Below are 23,704 nucleotides of genomic sequence, written 5' to 3'. Positions count from 1 at the left end.
AGTAAGCACATAGAATTACAATCATATCTCTCAAACTTAATTGCCTCATAGAAAATAAACACTCCCAGTTACATGATCTCCCCTATTGCCAGGACAATACAAATCACAAAGATCTGTGATAAGACCCTGCTTTTAATGAAAGAAGATTGTATTTCCCTCAAATCCCTCTAAGTCTTTGACTTGATTTGAGACGAAAAGCTAAATTAAATGGAGTTTGAGCAGTATGAAGATTAAAAAGTCTCCTAAGACCTCTGTTAGGATCAGGGCTTGAAAAGCTTTGCAGATAAGATGAAAAAATCTTCACCCAGGCAGTCAGTGTGGGCTGGAGGTGCTCAGTCTTGCTCATACTGTGAGAGATGCTGAGCACCCACTAATGCCTCGCACTTGAGGGCTGCTGAGGCTGAGCGTCCCCACTTGGGGAAGCGAAACTTGGGCACTGCATCAAGGCTGTGTGCTGCTGCCCTGCTAAAGGCACCTTATTCCTACTGCATTTCACTGTTAATATCAGCATTACTCTGAAAAAGCACGTGCTGTTATCCCAGACAGGTCAGGCATGGGAAAGGTTCCATTAATGCAGTGGTACAATGAAGGAAGTTGTTATCCATACCAAAGTATTGTGAAAGAATACTTGACCATTTCAACTGCACCAAGGTGCCAGCACGTACTGTGGGTTTGTACACTTCATACTGGTTGCCGTTTATGAACTTTCAAAACTGGTTAGACATCTTTTCAGCTCTATGAAAAACAAGATTTTTTTAAGAATCTCAAGGCTTAAAAAAAAAAGGTTTTTTTGGGATGACTGTTTGCTTTTAGGGAGAAGTAGGAGAGTACCCTGTTCCCCTTGAGGACATGGCTGTGTCCTGGATTCAGCTGCATGGGCAGGCAGTGCACACACCCCAGGACTGCGGTATCTGCTCCACAGCACAGAGAGGACCCCGCTCTTCTTGTGTCTATCTCCTGCTGGGTGGCTTCCGGGCTGCTTCTGCATTAAGCTGACCATCCAGATGGGTGGGAAGGCTGTCCAGGATTTCCAATACCTTTGCTGTGGCCAGTCAGTGAGATGAGAAGCCTTTCAGCTTTCTTCTTGCCTATGGCTGAGCAGCCCCAGAGAGAATGCCCAGAAGAAAGGCGTTCCTGCCCACAACAAGGGGGGTGGAACTGGATGATCTTCATGGCCCCTTCCAACCCAAACCATTCTATGATTCTGTGGAGGAAAACAGTGACTGTGACCTGTTCTCTGTGGGAATGGGTCTGTCATGGTGTGCAGAGGAGACCTGAGGGCTGGGGAAGTTCCACGCAAAGAGTCTGTCCTCATTTAGCACACAAAAGAGAAGCCCTATGAAAAATTCAAAGCAAAGAGCAAAGTGACCTGCTCATTGCCTGCATACCTTCTCATGGGGTGGTACAGTCACTGAAAGTTTTTATCAGATCCCTGGTAAGCAGGATATAACAGAAATTACCTTTCTAATTCCACATATATTGATTGGTATTGTTATGGGCTGTGACTCTGGCCTTTGAGAGAATGTCCACCTGCTAATAATGTGATTCAAATAAGGGCATTGATGTAGAATTCTGAATTGATTTTAAAGCACTGTGCAGAGGGCCTGAATTTCAAACACAGGAGTAGGTAGCTGCTATGCTTGCTAAAATGAATATTGGAGTGTGCTGTCTGGCAGCTGTTACCTTGATTTGAGAGTTGTTTTCAGAGATTAATTTCTTATTTTCTCATCAATATCAATAATCTATATATCATAGATTAATTTGAATCTTCACAATCACTGAATGCACATATCCATGTGTATTCAAGACTAACTTACAAACCTGGCATAATTTAAAACATAAATTATGAAGTAAACCATACTTAGGATATGGAATAAAATTGAAGAAAAGATCTCACCTGCTGGAGATGTTACAGCCAACTCCTCTTAACAAATAATATCTGTATATAACTATATAATGAGACTCCTGTTTTGAATGTGCCTTCTAGTGATTCCTTGGTGCCTTTTTGTTTGCTACTTGGAAATTCTGTGAACCTTTTTATGGGGCAACATTGTTTTCCCTGCAGGTGCCTGAGAGATGTGCAGTGTTTCTTGCTGCTGTAGTTCTGTGGCTGTCAGCAGGCAGCTGGCCAGAGAGCCTTTATTTAGCAAATGTGAACAACTGGAGAATTTTTGTTTGCAAGATTGACGCGACCTGCCTCAATTTACTGAGAGAAGTAACAGTGTTTCTCCCCCACTGAATAGATCTAGCCTGAAGCTCCCTGACATTAATAAATGACTATATCAACCCCTTTTCCCTCCCTATCTTCTTCCAGCTACAACTGTGAGGTATAGAGACATAAGCAATACTAGCTGTAATTTGATACAGAAGTTGAAGAAGAGCAGGAGGAGAAAAACTCTTCTGGTAACTTTTGTAAAAAGCTAATCGTTAAAATGCAGTGAAACATTACTCATTAGCTGGATATTACTATATTGTGTTGTCATCTCTTGAAGGAAAGAATTAGCAATCCAGTTGTTAATTTATATTGAAGATATTTGTCAGGTAAGACTGTAATGAAATATTTGACATGAAAACAAAGTAGAGTGAAACTTTTCAGTGGGAGAATGGAAACAGGGAGTAAAATTCACAGGAAAGACCTGGCTTCCAAAATGGTCGTAGTCAATTTTAGTTCAGCAAATTTACTAATAAATTTATGACAGTCTTGGAGCAAAAATAGGATTCTTGGTGGGGCAGATTCTAGCTAAGATCAGACTACCGGCAATTTTGGGAAGTCTTTATCCTGATCAGTTTAGGACATTTCTTCCTTTTTCACTTACCTACTTAGGGTTAAATACCAGTGCTAGGAAAAGAGAAACTTGGTAGATCTTATTTATAATGACTTTCGCATTTTGCTATTTGTTTGGAAATAACCAGTTTCTTGCTAGTTTACTTGTTGATCAATCTTACTGTCCTTCTTTGTTTGTTCTGATGTGCCATGGTTGGATGCACAATCTCTTTCTCTGCAAGGCAGAGGTGTACCTAATGACTGTGAGATTTTTCTGCTTTTTGGGTTAGATAAGACCCATGAAAATTTCATGTCTATTTTGTGTACATTTTTTCTTTGACAATTCTTCTGGTATTCAAGTGAATAAAGGTAATTGAGTGAAAAAAAAGTTTAAATTGGATTTGACTAAACATATGAAATGGCTGACTTTGCAGGTGGGCATTAAAGTGTAAATGTCTGTAGGTCTCTCTTTGCCTTGAAATATTTAAGCATTTATTCCATGTTTGGAAAAATATCAGATGCCTTTGTGGATTGTAAAGAAGCCTGGTAGCAGGTGATAGACATGTCTCACTACAAGAGTTTGGGGCTAGGATTTGAACCCAAGTTTTCTGGGCTTTGGACTAGTTGAATACCTGTCTTGTATTAATAAAGCCTGTATCTTTACTCTTTAGTGAATCATAGAATATCCTGATTTGGCAGGGACCCATGAGGGTCATCATGTCCACGTCCTTACTCCACCCAGGGCAATCTAAAAGTTAGACTATCTAAGAGCATTGTCCAAACACCTCTTGCACACCCACAGGCCTGGTCCATGGCCACAACCTGGGGAGCTTGTCCCAGAGCTGAGTATTGGTTGCCTCACTATTTCAGCATCCAGTAGAGCTATTTTCATTGTTTATGGCTTAGCATGTCCTAGGTTAGGTAATTTCAAACTGGTGAAGAGAATTAGTCACTTCTGAAGCTTTTGCCTAGCCATGAAGCTATCTCAATTCCAGATGTGGGAATGAGAATACAGATTTCAAGGGTCCAATCACTGCCTTGAAGAGGTTTATTGATGTTCTTAATTGCTTGTTTATATGCATTACATGAATTGATTATCATCTGAGATTTTTCATTTGTGATATTCATCTACAGATTATTGAATTTTCTTTTTAGTAGACCTACTAAATGGGGAGGAATAGGTAAAGCTTTAATGGTTTTATTAATTTTACTATAAATAGTTTGTTTATGCTGAAAGTTCTAAACTGAATATATTTTGGCAGCATTTTTAAGCTGCATCCAGTCTAAATGGAAACAAACTCCATTTCTGTGTTGGTTTCTGTTCTGTGAAATTTTTGCTTCTAATAGTGCCCTCAAGATTTACAAATGAAAACGTTCTCCTTCCCTAGTGAGTGAGTATGTCACATCTTGGTTATATATGTTCAACAACAGGCTTGCTAACATTATCACTTCATATGAAGAGGGTTAATTATGAACTAGACTACAGATCTCAAATATATCAGCAAGCTAAGTAGCTGGTGACTGCTGCAATCAGTTAACTGCAAGGAAATGAAGCAGGACTTATTTACATTTAGAGTGATGCCTGAGTTCTTAATCACCTCAAAGCATTTAAAAATTAACTTTACTACCAACAGCTCAAGAGGCATAATGAACCCCAGGAGGGAGTTTTCTTCTCTTTCATTTTCATTGAAGCCATCCATTCATTTACATCAGACTACTCACACTCCAGTCTGTTTTCCTGCTAAAACCTCAAAAGTTTCCTTATTTCATTTTCTTAAATAACTTGTGGTTCATTTGGTATGCTTCATCATAAATTAGTATTAAAACTGTGCAAGAACTCTTGACAACTACCGAAGTACATCCAGCCACAAATCCTTTAAGGACAAATAGAAGCAAACAGCTTAGTATTTCTGTGTTTTGTTGTAGATCTAACTCTGTATTTGAAAGGCAACAAAATACTTTAATTATCATCTTCCTGCTCTCCCAAGCTTTTGCACCTGCACAAGCACATTTTGTGATTTCACACACGGACAGAGCCATGCTCCAGAGAGGGATCTACGCTGTAATCAAATGAGCAGCTAACAGCCTGAGCAGTAATGACATATGACAATTGGCAATTTAGAAGATGGAAGCAAAGATATTGAAACTAGTACAAATTCTCCAACTTTCCACCATAACTTTGTTTTATCTTGACTCTTATTTGCCCTGAATCTCCTAATAGGAGAAACCCTTTCATAATAAACTCAGCCAACCCATTATTTCTATACACTTTTTTTTTCCATTGCTACAAACATGAAGCACTAACACCTCCAAAAGTGTCCTATTCCCTTGGGAAAGGTCTCAGTTATGAGGGAAAAAATATTTTCTCTTTGGAAGTTTCCCTTTAAGGTTTGAACTATTTTCCTGGGCTATTTACAGTTGAAGTGAAGGTGGTATTTTGAGAGACAACAGTAATGAAGAGTACAGCAGTCCAGCAAAATTTAATAGAGGGAAAACTTAAGTGGAAGCTTTTCTAAAATTGTGATTTAATGCAGAAATGGAACTATTTTTTTTTTTTTTTTACATCCATTAAGATAAGTCGAAATGCTATCAGGCCAGATTATTATAATTGTTTTCTTAATACAAGAGACAACGTAATAGTACGATGGCAGTTCTAGTAAACAGTAGATTCAGAGTTGCAGTAGATATGGATGTGTTTATTTAATATAGTTAGTTTAAATTTTTTCTTGTATCTTCTCTTTCAATTAAATTTTATTCATAAATCTAATAAAGTTATAAATTAATTGTTGTAGCAGCCTTTCTTATCTGATTCTTTTACAGAGCAATTACATTTGCAACTAAAAATCTCAGGTCTCTAATTACTTTTTATGAGACACTGTCATCAAACTGAACTGGGGTGTTTTGGAGTTTAGCTGTTGTGTGTGAAGCATCTGAGCCCTCTTGGCTGCGAGAGTCACGCTTCCCTGGCTGTCTCCCTCTCCCTCCCTCTGGCCACATTAACTCTGCACACTGACCTGCTGCTGCTGCTGCTTGGTAAATTGGATGGAGGAGTTGATCCTTTGGAGAAATAGGTGGTGTTAGCACTTGGGCAGCTTGGGGTGGTGTGGAGGTGAAGGTGGAAATAAATTCCAAGGAAGGGAAAAAGAAGAGTCACAGTTTAGCCCCAGCTGGCAACAAAGCACCATGAAGATGCTCAATTTTCACCCCATGCCCCCATTGGCATGGGGAGGAGAATCAGAAAAAGAATAAAAGTTTTGTCTTGAGATGAGTAGTTTAATAATTGAAATAAAATGTAATGACAGCAACAACAATAATGAAAAGCAAGACAGCAAAATAGAAAGAGAAATAAACCTCTCTATACACAAGTGATGCACAACACAATTCCTTACCACCCACTGACCAGAGCCCAGACTGTCCCCAAGCAGCAATCAGCCCCTCCCAGCCAACTCCTCCCAACTGATATCCTGAGCAAGACGTTCTGTGGTATAGAATATTCCTTTGGCCAGTTCAGATCAGCTGTCCTGGCCATGTTCCCTCCTGGCTTCTTGTCCCCCTCCTCACTGGCAGAGCATGGGAAACTGAAAGGTCCTTGATTTAGAGTAAGAACTATGAGAAACAACTAAACCACTGCTGTGTTGTAAATATTTTTCTCCTACTGAAGCCAATGCACAGGACTAGTAAGAAAATTAACTCTATCCCAGGTGGAGCCAGGACAACAAGCTACGGTCTTATTTTTTTTAGATAACCATGTCACCTCAGTACTGTCAATCTGCAGCCTCAGAAGAGAAAAAAGCAAGGGGTATGTTGCATCTAAGGGGAGATAAATGTTTTCATTTGAGTAACCTGGGCACTGATGCTGCAACTCTAAGGAACAATTGTATGTATTTATGAAACAACTACAGTCTTGCAAATCCTTTTTCAGTCACGAGGGTAACAGTTCTGCTAACAAAATATCTTTATCTTTTTACTGAGGTGATAAATACTGTGATTGGGAGCCCGATGGATTTTGCTGTGGGGTGTCCTGGGGAAAGATGTGACTGCTGATGGCTGACACTTTGGGGGAGGCTGGTATGATATCTGATCACCCGCTGGAGAAGCTTGAGAGATTGTTTCCTTCCTTAGCCTAAAGTTGTGTAGCTGATATTGTTGTGTCTCTGCAGGGGAATGGAATATGATACGTGGCAAGGCTGGGCACCAGTATGGCTCCAGCAATCAGTTTTTGAAAAGAGTCAGAAGATTTTTATAACACTTTAAAACAGAGGGGTGCTGTTGTGTATTTTAATGTTCAACACTTCAAATCTGCAAAATGATTTTCATATAACTTTCTCATGACAGAACCTGTTGCCTCTTGATGTTTTCTTTCAAAACTAACAGCTCATTTCCTCTTTCAATGCCAAATTGTCCTGAACTCTAGGGTTTTCTGTAAATACCTTGCTTATGCTACAAAGAGCCAGAGTATAAAATTAAAACACATTTTAAAAAATTGCTTACCATTTTCTTTCTTATTTGTTTTCCTATTCTATTTCTTACCCACCCCCTTTAAATTTCTTTTTATTTTTAGTAGTTCCTTTGTTATGAGCCCTGCCCAATTTGGAAGAGTCTAAAAAATATGCTGTCTTCTTATCCTACAGTTTCAATGCATTTTGATGTAGATGGCCCTGCAGCAAGTCTGGCAGGTCTGAAAGATTGAGCAGAACCCAATTCTATATTTAACAATGTTGTGAGTGGCCCACTTTCCACCCTCCCTGTAGCAAGTGCCACTCACCTTTGCTGTTAGTTGCTGGATAAAAGCTCTGAGAGAGTTTTGCTCCTTTGGTATTTTCCAACTGTTTTCATAACTAAGAATACTTGTTTTCTCTCTAGAGACCATTGTTGTCTCTGGAGTTTACCTCTATCTCTCTCCATAAAACCAGCTATAGTTTCATCTTGATTTATATTTGTTGAGTGAGAGATTCAGATCTGTCTGTCAGTTCAGTCAAACTCTTTCAAGACATTTATTCTGTGAAAGGCTTTGATGGAAAAGAGTATATTTTAAAATGTTTTTTCAGTATCATTTCATAGAGATTAGTTTTCCTAGCTGGTACTACTTATATCCAATGATGCCTGGATCCCTCTTGATTGAGTTTAAAATGATTCCTGATATAAATGTCTTCAGGACTCCTGCCAAGAATATAATACTACTTCTCTGTCCTTTATTTCAACCAAAAGCTTGTAATGTAACTTTTCTTGTTTTGATTGTTTATGACAATGATTTTGAAGTATTTATAAAAATATAAATAAAAACATAATAAAATAACATAATTATAAAACAATTAATGTAATATAATTTATATATAAAATTAATAAAACATTATACTAATTCAGAATATGAAAAGTATATACAATAATGTTTCTTCACACACATGTCCTTTCACATGGCATATAGATATTTAATTCTATCTAACAATGCAGATGATCTGTGTGACCATGTTTGTTATAATACATGATATTAAGTCTTTTGTACAAATTCTGGTAGTCATGAACTTCATGCAATACTTTTTAACTTTCTTCAGTCTGTTTTTTTAATCTATCTTCATGATTTCAGAATGTGGGACAGAATTTAAGGTAGATTTTTAGCTAGAAGAATTAGTATCTCCATTGCCTAAGACAAAAGCAGCTAAAATTAAGCTGTGGGTCTTGCAGGACTTTGGGATGCCAAAATACTGCAAGCATTCATAACAAGGGAAATTTCACTCCTTCATATCCTCTTAGCTTCTGACTTTCCTAAAAGTGATTTCATATGGAACATGTTTAGAGACTGTGGTTTTGGAGGAAATTAGTGTCAGGTAATAAATTGCTATGAATGAATTATCAATGTGCTAACAGAATTGTTCAGATCCAGGTACTCCTCAGGCACTGCCTGCAAAAACAGAGCTGAAACTCTAATTCCTGAGTGTTGCCTGCTATTGCAGATTTAGTGTCCTGCTTTACTTAGTTTGCACGGAAGGAACTAGAAAAAGGCTGCCTGGCAGCTGACTCCTTTGGGAATCCCTGCTAAAATGAAATGTATATTTCATTAGGCCTTCCCAGGGAGCAAAATTTTAAGTAAACATACATTTTAAATGAGTAAGCAATGTCTAATGGGAAACTGTGTATGGAGCTTTACTTTTAGATATATATACTCATCTTTCAGATTGGGGAATTACACACATAATCCACAAATAGAGAACACACTAGTAAATTCTTAATATCCCTCTAAACACTGCCTTGCAAGCTAAATTAGTAAACACTATAGCAAGGATGCTCTCTGCATAAGGCTCAATTTCACTGCAGTCAAGTCAAATCTCTTCTGTCATGGGAGAGTGTTTCATTGACATATAAAATTTGCAATGGGTCTGGCTGGGTATTCCCAGAGAGTATATTTTAATTGGAATTACCTGCAGTGGCATGAAGGTAACAGAATATTTAGAATATTCTTGAATGTTGTAGTGTGTTTGTCTGACAGTATTTCTGTAGTCATAATTCAACTTGTGTAAGTTGGTTTGTGAGAGACTGGACACCGGAAATTTTAAATCTCTCATGACTTTAAATATATGTAGGGTCCATATCCATACCGGAGACAGGTATTTGGGCTCCTCTTATTTTTAGTAAGAGAAATAGGCACTGTTGTAATGTAGTCAAATGGTTTGTTTTAGATGTCTGCTTAGGATGAGACCTCTTAATCCCTGGACTCTGCCACCTACATTGACTAGGCACAGAGACGGGGATGGCTGCCTCAGATCTGCATGCCTGTCTCTAGCGGAAGTCGCAGAAATTCTACCAATGCTGACTAGCAAGACTATTTTTCTTTGGGATGAAATCCTCTAGTTGCATCTTTAATATTAATAATTTGTAAGAATTCAGTTTGATTTTATATGTTTATGTGGGAAAATTGGACATGTGTAATAAAGGAAGAAAATTTGATGAATTATTCAGCGCTTTTCTCTCTTCACTTCTGTAGTTCAACAGATATATAAATAAAGGCATTTATGTGTATATATACATATTTCAAAAAAGTCTTTAGGACAAGGCAGAAACAGTGATTCTTTGTTGCTTTTTTGCACTGCAGTTCAAGCTTGCTGCTATGACACCATTTCTGAATGGACTGCATCATTCTAAAAGAATAGATTGTCGGATATGCCAAAGGAAAAAAAAAATTAAATAAAAATTAATGTTTTCAGATCTGGACCCTTCATCATTCTAAATCCTATTGTATTTTTCAGAAAGCATTCCGATCTTACTGCTATCTACCAAAAATGGCCGCATTAAAATTAGCAGCATGCAAAGACAAGTTAGAGGGTTATTGCAAAGATTTTAAGGTACACAGCACACCCTGTACTCAGAATCAAAGAATCATAGAATGACTTGGGTTGAAAGGGACATTAGAGATCACCCAGTGCCAACCCTCCTGCCTCAGAGCCCCATGCAACCTGGCCTTGAACACTTCTAAGGATGGGTACATATAAAACTGGTTAGCCAGTCACAGTAGACTGATTCTTTGTTAATAAGACTTAGCAATTGTACCTCTTTTATGTATATGGGAGCTCTTATTAACAATAAGAGGCATATGTAGTTTCAAATATATTAATTCCCTTTGTCCTTGCCTTGCACTGCTCTGTGAGTAGGAAAACAGGACACTTGGGAATTAGATGAAGCATGGTTTGACAGGGCTGCATTTTGTCCATCTTTTAACCAGGAAGAGTCAGGGAAGAGATTCTTCTGCTGTGTGCCATGTGCCTGTTGCATGACCATACCACTGGCTCCTTTGTCAGAATTTGGTATAACAGGGCCTTGTGCAATTTCGTGAGAGATTGAAAGCAAAGTCATGGAACTACAGGAAAAACACAGAAGAGATAAAGACTTCATGGTGCCTTGATCATACATTTTCTTCCTGTCCCATTTATTTTTTTTGCATTGCTTGTATCAATACCTAAAATTGCATCAAGAAAGGATTAGTCCCAAATTCAACAAGCCAATATAAAATTAGAAGATCCAATATAAACTAGATGTCATTTTTTTGCCTTCCTGTGACAGGAGAAGGGAGTCAGTATTTAAAATGTGTGTAAATAGACCAAAGGTAATTCTTTGCAGTTGAAACTCATTAAAACTCAGCCCCTGGCTCAGTATAAGATTGGATGATGGACTGCTCAGATTTGGGCATGCAAACAGAAGCTTGCTTGCAGAAGTGAAAGTAGAAGGCCTATGGTACAGGACTGACTGAGCACATGCAAGAGGAAAAAATGTGCTTCTTGGACAGTTCCTTTTTCCTGATACTTGGTTTCTTTTTCATTTTTTCTGTCTTTCTTTCCCTTTGCAATATGCCAGCTGCAACTTAATGGGATACTGAGGTGGAAAAAGGATGCAGGTCTTACAGGTCACTGGACTTAATAGTTTTCAGTTAAAAATGAAAGGAGATCACTATTGCTCATATATCTGTATTTGTATTGCAACTCTTTTTCTGGTTGTTGGCATATTTTTTCAAGCACTTGTGTAATAGTGTATTAGAGAGGTATGAAGGGTAGATAAAGGTTAGCATTAATACATTAATACAGATCACTATGTCTAGTGTAAAATTTGTACTGAAGTTGATGTATAAAAGACACTTTCTGTATTCTAATCAGTGTATTTTCCCCCTGATACAGAAGCTACATAAATTTAGCATTTTTAACAAAAAAGAGCCCATGTAGGTCATGAGATGTTAGATCTCCTTCCTTACCTTGCAATGTCTTTTATTTCTGAGCAACATGGCAGTAACATGAGATCACAAGAGCCTTTATAAAATGTGTGCTTTTGCAAACAAAAAAAAGATGATGAATTTTCTGATCAATGTTCTTGGAGGTTGTTTTTTTTTGCATTTATATTGTATTACAAATGATAGACTACAGCGTAAGTTAACAAAGGCATGTCTGCTCACTTCCAGCTGATAGTGTCAAAAATAACTTTCAGTGGCAGCATTTTGAATTGTTAATTGTACTGTTGTTCTATGCTGAAATCCTTGACCTAAATATTTATGAGTAATTTGGTTCCACAGTACTCTACATTAGTGCCCTGCAGTAGGACCGTGTAAGCAAGAGTAACCAAGATTATTCACATGCTCCTAGAGACAGTGGTAATTCTGGGGAGTGGGAAGTCTGAGCCTCTGGATCCTGGAGGTTTTTCACTCGCTCATTTTCTGTGTCTCGTTCTCTCTCTGCAGATCAAACGTTTCCTGAAGTGTAGTAGGAGGCAGGAAGAATGACACTTGCTAATTTGAATTTCAGAAAGCACCTAAACTTCATTCTGATCTCCAGGTAAGTGTCTGTGAGCCTCTTGGCTTTGACACTTGTTAAAACTTAATCACATATTTTTTTGGTGCCAAGCTACCTTATGCAGACCAAAGAGAGAAGCCTGTGTGGGCATGTGCTGGTGTTTGTGAGGGAGAGAATACTTCATTTGTTTGTTCAGATGATGTGAAGTGAAAACAACATTACTCTGGAAAACATGAGATCAGCTTATGGAAAAGGAGGAGACATTACTGACAAACTGAAAACCTTAAGCTACAGGTGATCTGATGCAGTTGCTCTATGCAAGATCTCAAGAAGGAAACATCTAGGAATATGTAAATTACTAATTGAGATCAGGCTTTATTTTCATGTATTCATTCTCTTCCTCTTCCCCCAAACTGCTTTTTAAAAATACCCTTGGGCATGTCATGGACTGCATCGAAGTCCGTTCTTAAAATGTAGCTATCAAAAATAAAGGAGAAGGAAAACAATGAACACATTGTAAATGTCAGTGCTAACTAGATGGGTTCTCTCTCTGAAGATCTGGATAGCTACAGAGAAGTTTGCGACTTCTGTATGTTATCTATACTGTGAAACTCAGTATTAACCACTTAAAGGGTGTGTGTGGGCACTGACCAATGACTCAAAATGAAGACTTCTTCTTTAGATGCCTCATCATCGCTGTTAGACTGATGACTGCAAAATATTTTCTGTCCTTTCACTTATATTTACAAAAGAATTAATTTCATTCAGGACTGAGCTTCTTCTTTTGGGAGTATTTGAACCATTGCATTTGCCTGAAAGCTTATAGAGGAGGTCTGTTGCATGATTTTACTCAAATATTGCATACGCCTAAAGTCTTATGATGAGATAACCACCCATGTGGGTGCTGATGCAAGATTGACTCACTGTCCACTTTAGATATCAGACTAAGATGTTATTTGGTGCACTAAAAGTTAGGAGCCTGTGTTCCTCATAGAGTCACTGGAGAGAGGTAGGCACATCTGAAGGATGGTTTGTGCAAGCTGCCAAGGGGGATGGTATGAGTACATCCCACTGTGACTGCTTGCAGACTAAATGCATTGGGCAAACTGTAGGTCAGTTTTGTGGTGTGTTTAGTAATAGAAAAATCAGCTGGCACATTTTATGCTTATTTAAGAGTGGCTTAATGGATGAAAGGAAAAACATTCCCAGGCTTCCTGGCAGGGGTACTACATGGGATGCTTGGCATGGTTGCAGTCAGCACCGTGCATGTGATCGGTAAGGTGGGAAAACAGACCACTGAATGCTGTGCCATCCAGGTACTGGGGATCTGGTGTGACACTGTGGAACAGAGCAGGGGTCTGTGATATCTTAAACATAAACATACCTTTAACAGGATTATATATGAGCACTGAACAGTTCTGAACTGTATGGAATATTGTTAGCAGTCACAGTGACTTTGTCTAAAGCAAACCGAGGAGGGTACAAACAAGGATAGTTTGTTCTCCATATTCTTGGTGGACAGGAAAGAAAAATGTGCTTAAATTGTAGCAGAGAAGACCCTAGTGAGACATAAGCCTTTCTGAGCAGCACTGAAAGAGGCTGCATACAGGCTGTAAAATTCTTGTCCTCAAGAATCTCCAACTTGGGAAAATACATCTGTTGCATCTGCTGTGTGGGGCTGAGCACTGCTGAGCCTGTGCTGAGAGCTGGCAAGGACATGATGGTATCAACAGCTGTTTGAGCTGCAGTGAACACCCAGGCCATACCCAGGAGATGGTTTGATAAAAAGTGCAGCTTTGGCTGGGTTTTTCTAAGGCTGACATCAAGACTCTTCTGTTTCTGTATCAGTGGTCTCAGCCTTCCCTGACATACAGCCTTGCTTTATTAACAGGGAGGAGTGAGGCAGATTTTGTCAGCAGAATGAACCAGGAGTTGTGCTCACTGCCAGATATTCAGAGAGCCATCAGGAAGGGTTTGTTTACCAGAATACTTTTCTTCACCTTTTCCCACCTCGGAATAGAGCGTGATGGTTTTCACATGTGTTGTGAGCACTATTTATAGCTGAGCAGCAGAACTGAGTTTGCAGCAGAACTGACAGTGATTTGATGCAATGCATGATTTCTCCCCAACCCCAGACATAATAAAACACAATCTGTGAAATACATTTTATCTAGAAGCACAATTAATCACAGTGATTAATTCTCATGATCTCTCAGCCTGTTAATAAGATGAAGAAATATTGCTTGACACATAATGGATTGAGGATCCTGAATCACTGTTTTACTTACTGTGGACAAATCACTTTGCCTCTTTGTGCTTTGTAAAATCCTCAGGGATTATTCCATCTTTCTGAAAAAGCTGAATAAAGATAGATTCAGGTCAGAGTATTCTGGAGATAAGAATGTGATCCATACTGTGCAATATCATTGTCTTTTCATAATGGTTCCTAATGTGCATTTTTAATATTTTTGTGAAGATATTTTTTACTATTTTTCAATCTATCAATGCATACATAGCATTACCTGTTATTCCTAAAAAGCACAGGCTTTTTCTAAATATAAAACTGGGCCTTAAGGAACTTTGTGGTGTAAATGTGTCTTGTCATTGGAGAAGGGCTGTGCTGCAAGCTGGCAATGGATGGTGTGGAGCTACTTGGATGGAGCTTAGTAAGGATTTAATACCTCCCCTTTGATCTGCTGGATATGTGTCCAGTGTCCAAATAAAGGAGAATGCAGGCTCATTCCCTATCTCCATAGGTCACTAATCACATCACATTGTGATCCGTGGATCAGAACTGAGGCCAAGAAGGTAGGAAGACAGGTGAGACCCTCTCCTTCCTGAGCCCTGCTTATCCAGGTTTCTTTCTCCCCTGTGGCACATGGTGCCTGTTCCCCAGTGGGCAGCAGTGGCTGGTTTGACAGAGCACTATGCAGGGACCACAGGAGGAGAAGGAGGATGCCCAGCAACTTGCTTGCAGCATATCACGCAAGCACTGACTGCAGCTTTGCCCTCAAGGATCTCATTCTTGCTGACGAGCCCTTATTTGCACAGGATGTTGTAACTGTGGTTTCCAAACAGGGTGATTGAGATAGTCAGTGTGATAGCTGGACCTCAAGGCCCCCTGCCTTGTGGCTCTGTTGAAGGCGTCATTGAGACAAAGTGTCCTGGCTGCCCACCCTCCCACACCTCGCAGCAGCCTCTGAGGGACACTGAGAGTCCCCCGTGAGGGGAGGGTGCACCTCTGACTGTGTCTCAGGTGTGCCCCATAGGAGCAAGGGTGGCTTTGCTGCTGTTCAGGGACTCGTACACAGGGCTGCACCCACCTTCAGGCTTGCAGACCCTCAGCAGCAGAGCTGGCAGTGGAGGCATCTCCACAGTTTGCCTAACAAGGGGCCCTTGTCCAAATGAGGGCTGTGCCCTCTTATCCTTACTCCAAGCACAGGCACAGCCTATATTTGCAAGTTCAGACAATGTCAGTGCTTAGGAAACCGTGGGGAGGGCTGACACCGTGGGGCCTGAACCTGGCTGTGATCCTGGTTTCTTCCTGTCCTTCCCAGTCATTTTCTGAGACCCTGTGTCTTATGTAGGGTTACGTGGCAGGCTCATAACATCTCCACAGTGTGGAAAAAATGAGAGAATGAATGAATGAATGATGACTTATTGCACACCACAGAACCTGCACCCCAAGATTTTCTCCATGCATACTCATGGGGGTACTGCTATAAGATGCCGGCAATGACTTAAACACTTTTAGTGTGCAGGCACACAGGGTATTCTGGATGGTCTCTGGAGTTTTCTGATTAAAAAGTTCTCATCAGGAGTTTTTCAGATGAAATCCAACTCCATCCTTAAGCTGCTCTCAGACAGGACACTAAACTTCCCTGACTTGAGCAGGACACATAAAATATGGGACCAAGTCTGTGTTTTCCATATTGAAGCAGGATCTAGTCAGGAAAAGAACCCAACATTGTCATAGGAAGCAGGTAGTTGACTAAGGGGGTGTGGTATGTTATTTGTGGAGGCTTCAGACTGTGTGCAGGCTGTGTTTCAGCAGGAAGGCTCCAGGTATGCATTTTCCATGTCAGCAGGTAAATGCTTCCTTAATCCATCTGCCTACCTGAGCAAAATCTGCACTTACAGCCTGAAGGTCCTCTAAACACATCTTGGGTATCACAGGGTGTATAAAGGGTTTGAGTGGAATGTTGCTGATGAATGGATAGAAACCAGACCAACTATGAGAAAAAAATGTCAGAGGAAAGGAAATGGCCTTCAGGAGGATGAGGAGGATGAGCAACAATGGGACAGTCCAACAATGTGACAGATACAGATCCAGAGGCAGCTCTAAAGCTCCAACACAATTATTCCTGTACTTTGTCATCTTAGAACTGGGAATAATGATCAGAGCAGCAGTGGGTTGTGGTTTTGTATAGATCGCCATAAGCTTTCTCATTCCTGTCAGAAAGTATGTGTATTTGTTTTAAAAATAACTTTAAAATCTCTCTCAAATACTACTTTTGATGACATTTATTTTTGAGAAATCCTGCTGATGAAGTAAAGAAACTTTCTGAAATCATCTTTTCTCATAGTGCTATATTTTATCAGGAGTTCCTAGTAGCTCACTTTTATTAGAAAATACGTACATACATAAATTAGTTCTAAGCACAAGGATCCATACTGGCAAGTGTGATCTTGTGAACACTTTTTCTAGTATATATTTACCATTTTGAGTAAAGTTTTGTGAAAGACTTTTGAGTTTTATGAGTGCACAGCAACAGGGACATTTGCTGCTTTTAGCAGCAGCTATTCTTTCCTATTCCCTGTTATTTTTTAAGACTAGGAAATGTGTTTTATGAAAGAGAAGGACTTTCAGATGTAGTGAAGGTAAGCTCAGCACACTGCCTTCTCACCATTCTTGCACTTGGTTCTCTCCAGCTTTGTGTGCAGAATTTCTCTTGGCTTCAGTGGTATTTTTCCACCCAGATGGAGAAGTCTGTTTAACAGCTCACATGTGCTATTAAAGCACTATAAAGAGCTGGAAATGGAACATATCACAGGCTTAATTAAACATTCATGTGTTATTTCTCTCAGAAATATTAAGGTAAGAAGGGACAAAGGCTTGGAAGCTACAACAAAGTAGAAAATATTTGAATCCAGTTATGTCAGACAGGATGGGGACCACCTTCCCTCTTAATGGCCCAAGGTGTAATTTTCATTATTTCATCTGTCTGAGAAACGTAGAGGAGTGTCATCCAGACTGCTTAAAGGATTTTCCTCTGTATGGTATACTGATACATATATCAAACCTTTAGGTTAGTTGATAACCATGCTTGTGTGGTGTTAATATCATCCCCAGTGTTACTTAGCTAATGACCTACTGAAAAGTTCAGAATGGGAAAGAAAGTGATAAGAATCAATATTTCTGAAATAATGGACATGTCAGAGGTACGGGATAGAGAAAGTGATTTTATTTTATTTACTTTTTAATATGAAGAAATAGACAACTCTTGAGCATGCAGTAACCTTAGAAGTCAAAGTAATATGGACTATTTACAAAGGCATTCAATTTTGTGGGTGTAATTTATAACTAAACTTAAATATTTTTGGATAAATTAAATATTTGGACAGAAAGCAGTGGTCTACTATGAAAAATCTATGAGAAACCTGTATATCTCCAGTTTCAATTCCTCTGCTGTAGTCATTAACATGCTGCCTATTTAAAGAGATTTTGATTCCTTGTTTAAGGCATTCATTTTACTTTCATTTTTTGTATTCAGCTTACATTATAATGCTCCTAATAGAGATATGTGTTTAGCACCACAATCTATACAACAGAGCAAGGGTAGAAAGTTGCATACTGTTTGATAATAATACTTTTTTTGCATTATTTATGAGATTAACTAAATCAAAAGTGTGCTCCGAAAGGGGAATGATCCAGAAAACCAGTCCTCACTGTTGCTTGGTTTGCTCCTCCTTAAAATTTCTAGCAATCAGGAAAAAAATCTCTGTAGGTCTATTACTCATTGCTTAGTTGGCCTTTCACACTGTATTATTTCTCTCACCTCTAACCTAATTCTCCCTCATTGCAATCTTTCCTGTTTTTCAGAGAGTATCGAAAACAATTCATTGCCTACTTTCACAAAAAGTCTTTCTGAAAATTTGAGAACTGCTACCAAACCTCCTCTGAGTTTTTCCCCTCCTGGATTAAGCTTTGCAAGCTTAAGCTTTTATGCTAGAAAAGTTCTTTTAAGTTCATTCTTATTTCAGGTTCTGGGACTTTCTCCAGCTGGTTCAAGTATTATATTGACATGTGATAGCCTGCAGTGGTCACAGGGATCCAGGTAAAGAATTACCAGCTCTGAGTAGAAAGGAAGGAATATTTTGTGTGTTTAACATAAAATGGACTACTTTTATCTAACACAGCATGATTGCTTCTTAGGCAATTGTACAATTGTGTTGCTCCTTTGTGATCCATTCTAATTGCCAGATTATTTTCTGCACTGTTTTTGGTTAGTCATTCTCCTTTTTGTATTCATGCAGGAAATTTTACTTGTATAGGTACATGTGAATTCCCTTAATTGCTTAGCTGCATTCTGCTGTGCACCAAGATAATTTAAAATGTACATTCTGCCCTCTGATGGGTTTGAAGTGTTTTTAGCTTGGTGTAATTTTCAAATGCAAAAAGCTTCTTAATCATCTACCAGTTCAATAATGAACATGTCATGCAGATTCTTGCAGAACCTGACCTGATTCATCTTGCTCATTTAAAATGAATCACTAATAACTATTGGTAAGTAATTCTGTGAATGGCATTTCCCAAATAACTACCTACCTCAAATCTGCTTGTCTATACAAATGTCCTGTGAGATGTCAAAAGCCAAAATCTAGATTCATAACAGTGTTTTGTCTCTTCTGTCCAAAAATCTTATCTACTGTAGAAGGAAATAAATTTGCTCTTACATGATATATTTATTAGAAATTCATTTGTCTCTTGTATCCTGTTTATATTCAAGATTTTTACAAATAGACCTTTTCATTATTTGTTCTGATATTTTTCTGGTAATTGAAGTTAAGCTCTCTTATCCTTTAAAGGATAACATTTTAAAATTAAGTGTTTGTCCTTTCTAGACTTCTGGAATCTGTGTCCCTTAGGTTGCTAAAGACAATTGCTAATGGCTAATAAAATTTTTCAGTGTTCTCAGAACTGAATTGCAACAGACCCAACCAATTTGAAAACAGCTACATTATCTATGTAGAGTCTACTGGGTTTTTTTCTTTGTGTTTAGTCTGATTTTCACTCTTCTATTTATGATTTTAATTGAGTTGGCTATCACATTAAAACTGATCTTTTAAACAAAGGCTAAAGGAAAAAGATCATTGAGTATTTTCAAGATAAAGTGATAATGCTGTAGGTATGATAGCCTAAGAGTATAAATAAGAAACAGTTGTGGAGAAAAAACAATCTCTCCCATTAACCCAATTGATGTAGTTGGAAAATGTTCAAGCATCTGCCTTGGTAACGGGGTTTGTGTTCCTGAAGACTTTTTGTTTTTTAATACTAAATTAGTCAGTTTAATAAAAGATAAAGCAGCACTCCTGTAACCATGTCTGAGTCAACACTTTAGCCTATTTGCTAGTAATTACTCTATTTTGTTGTTAACTATTACCTTTGTTTCTCTTCTTAATAAAGTGCTTTAAAATGTCTTCATTTCATGATGTTTTTTTCCCCTTTCAAATTCTGTCACAGACATGCCCCTGAGCTCATAGAAGTATTTCTGCTATGAGTTTCTGCCATTCTTTTACACTGGTATTCAGTAATTTGTGCTGCTTCCATAGTTAATTTGATTATGCATCTTTTTATGTGTCTTTCCTGGATATTGGATCATTGAGGAATGCATGATCAGGCCAGGCTGGGGTTCTAGAACACCACTGTATGTGTCCTCTGGACAGAGGTAGCTGCCATTGTACAGATACTGCTGTACCTAGTGTAGGGCGATCTCCTCAACTAAAGCAAAAAGTAAGAAGGCAAGAAGTGTTTGCAGTTTAAAAGAGCAAATGAGACATGAAGGCTGGTAATTTGTAATAAAAAATAAGAAGCATGCAATAAAAATAAGAAGCCTGCTGATGGTTTCTCTTTTAATGTATTTAATTTTGATTCTCTGTAAAGTAATACTAAAACAATAAGCAAAAATATTACTAAATACCAGTAATACTTAGTATTTTAGTAATATTGTAGGCAACTCATCTGGAGTTGTCTACAGGCAACTTATTGATTCCACAGGTTGGTTTTTGGTTTTCTTTCACTTCTATATGAAACATGAAGAAGGACTAAAAAAATTTGCCTCAACATGTTAATAGCATTAAATACATATGTGGACTTTGAGACATACTTCCAGATGACACAGATTTTTTGTCTATAGAATGATTAAATTTTTGATCATGGGAAAAAGAAAAGGCATGTAATAACAATGGATCATTTGATAGCTGTGTGTTGTAAAATCCTCCTCTGTGCACAAGTTAAAATATGTTTAGTTAAAAGTTCCATAAGCACAGAGTTACTGATGGCATCATAACCAAGTGAAGAGAACAGCGTGTAGAGACACAGAATTCTTCTGAGCAGCTGTCAAGCTTCATTGCTGAAATGGCTGTTTTTAGGCTGTGTGTGAGAGATGGAGAGCTGTATTTTAAAGATAACATTTTATTACATGCTTGCTTTCAAGGACAACTGGACACTTAGGTATATTGGGATAGTTTCAAACCCTCATTTCATTTTTGTCAGGGCTAATTGTGATGGTATTCAAAATACTCACACATACTGCAAGAGCCTGTTGGAGCCTCAACTCTCCCCAAAGTAGCTTTTATAAAAGATGATACATATCTGTACATATGAATATGGAATTTTGAATGTGCATGTAAACATAGAATCCATAGAAATTCTCTTAAAGCCAGTGAAATATTCCACAAACAGGAATCAGAGTGCAAAGTCTGGTTCAACAGTTATAATCTTTTATGAAATCTTGGAAGCATGTTACCAGTGATCTCTGTTCATTGTGCTGCTTGTCTCCTGCTAGCTCTCCAAACCTGGCCATTTTCCCCTACTTTTATATGTGAATGGAGAAAGAGAAAGAAGATTTTATTTCCATTGGTTTGTGTATCTGGCTCTGCTCTTCCTTTCCCCTTTCTCATTCCAAATTTAGCTTCAATTTCTTTTCTTGTGCTTAGTCAGTGATGATTTCTTGGTGAAGCACTGGGCATCAAGATTTCATGGTATGCATATTAAGGATTATATAAAGTTTAATACATTTAAATGTTTATTGTAACACACTAAACCAATGTATTCCTTGAGCTGAGGCTCAGGGTAGAATGATGTGTAACTGCTTAGAAAATATTAACATGCTCGCTGGGCTTTACAACATAATTCCTCATGACATTGGCTCTAAAGAAGAGTCATACTTTGCCTATAATTTAAACTTGTTCATCCTTGACTTCACACTTGATGAACAAGGAATAAAATATATATTAGGAACAAGAGAATATTTCAATTTACTGCAAACAAATAGATCACTAAAGAGAAAAAAACATAAACCAGCCAACTATCTTTTTCTTCTCCTGATTCCTCTCCAAGCTCAATTAAGACTCAACATGTTTTTCTTCTCCCTAGTTTTCTTTTATCTGTTCTTCTCATGTTTCCATGTCCTTCCCCCCATACTCTTTATCTGATGAGGGATAAAGAATAGTGCTGTGGGATAATGAGGTAATTCCTGGTAGTGTTGGAAGTCCTAGACACCTGGAAGATATATTTTTTTCCCTATCCCAGACTGGGTCAGATAAGACCTTGGTTATTTCAGTGGTATATGTTCAGGTTAAATCAGTCCTTATGGGACCAAATAAAATTTCAGTGTACTGAAAAATATGCAAATGTCCATCTTTAGATATGGTAGTTTTGGTCTGGAAAATTTGATTTACATGAGTGGCTAGGAAATACCCTAAATGTGTAATGAACCAAAGTGTTATACCTTTGTCTTCATCCCATCCAACACTTTACAGATGTCTAATCCCTGGCTCTCTTTCCTTGGCATGGATCCCTTTTTGATTTGGCACTGACTCACTCTCCATATGCAGTGGATACTCCCAATCTAGTGAATTTTTAAATAAAACTGCTTTGCATACGCTGTGTAAATGAAATATTAACCCCTCTAATCCTTGCAACTCAATGTTCCAGCAAAAAAAACCTGCAGAAAATATCATTCCCAAGACTATTTTTTTTCAATAGAGCCTCATCTAAATTAGTTCTCAAAGTAGTTTCCGTATTTTTAATTTTATGTGGCTATTAGAATTGCATGATTATTTCTTAAAAAATTGGATTAATTTAGATTCAATAAAGCAATTATAACCAGCAAAGGGATTAACAATTAAGAGACCTCCAAAAAGGCTAATTGCAAGGCTAGTAATTTAGCTGACTGTGTGATGATTCAACTCAGATTCCAACTTCTTAAGCTTTTGTGTACTCACTCTTCTCCCTGGTGCTTTAATAGCAAGCTTGCATGCAAATACTTGCTTCTCTGTGACTGAGGCCTGTGCTGCTTTGGGCCAAAATTGATTGCTGAAGTTACTTGACTGAAGTGCCTCAGGTGGAAAAAAAAATCACTAGAAGTAAAACATTCAGTAAACAGCTATGTAGAGTGTGCAGCCTGAGAGTCACTAAGGCTCACAGGATGGAATAAATTCTACAAATAAGGTGAATAGGATTAAGACTCACCCCTTAAATATCAAAGATATACTGCTGACACCATTTGGGGGTGATCACAATTGCAAACCACCTGCTGCATGAGCATATGTGGTCAGACGCTTTTCCTTCCTTAAAGTAACTGCTCTTCAGCCAATATTATGAGCTCACTGAGTCATATTTCATTTAAGAGCATGGATGGCCATGACTGTGTTAAGTCCCATCTTCTTTATTGTTCAGATCTCTCTGCTGGCATTAACTCTCACTACTCCACTGTAGTTGGTGGAGTCGTAAGGTTTTATGCCAGTGGAGGTCACCCGTTTATGCAGTCAATCAATAAACAGGGAAACAATGATAGCACATTTGTATGCTGATTAAATAAGTAGGTTAAATTTGTTTAATACATGCCAAGATAAATACTTCCACTCTCATTTCCGTAAAACACTGAGGTTTAGGTTCTGACATGTTGAAATCAAGGAGGTTTTCGCTTAACCTCAGGGGGCTTTGGCTCAGAACCACAGTCCAACCGTTGTGAAACACAGTTTATTTCTAGCCTTTTGTAGAATGTATTCCAGAAATATTTTCCCTCATTTAGACCCTAATTATGTTTGTTTTCCCATATTTTCTCTTTGAAGAAAAAAAAAATCAAACAAGACAAAGCAAGATTACAAGTGTCTCTGAAGGGGATGTCATACAGTCAGTCAGTCATCATTTAGCAGCTCAGCAGTAGAAAAACTGACTCATGTCTCCCTTTTTCAGTTTTCATTGTCCTTTCCCCACCCTAAGACCTCGCTATCAGCCCCAGCAAGTAACTAGTATTAAAGACCTCCTCTTGCTTTTCAAAAATGGAAGAAAAAATTAGCTTTTTATTTTTTTTTGATTGTCCCAGTTTAGTCCCTGAGTCTCAATGGGGCTGTGCAATCTGAAGTTTGACCTTTTCAAATTGGGTTT

General features: G+C 38.3%; 1 long non-coding RNA gene across 3 annotated transcripts in view; it reads left to right on the top strand.

Annotated features, from left to right (window-relative positions):
• LOC119697703 overlaps positions 1–23,704 on the top strand; it is a 158,177-nt gene that overhangs the window by 49,358 nt on the left and 85,115 nt on the right. For all 3 annotated transcript variants that reach the window (XR_005255911.1, XR_005255909.1, XR_005255910.1), the window contains one exon: positions 11,979–12,072. This is a non-coding gene — a long non-coding RNA (uncharacterized LOC119697703). The remainder of the gene's footprint in view (positions 1–11,978; positions 12,073–23,704) is intronic.

Source organism: Motacilla alba, chromosome 2 (genome assembly GCF_015832195.1).
Source record: "Motacilla alba alba isolate MOTALB_02 chromosome 2, Motacilla_alba_V1.0_pri, whole genome shotgun sequence".
In the NCBI taxonomy this organism is placed as follows: domain Eukaryota; kingdom Metazoa; phylum Chordata; class Aves; order Passeriformes; family Motacillidae; genus Motacilla; species Motacilla alba.
This window is presented reverse-complemented; position numbering and strand designations above follow the sequence as displayed.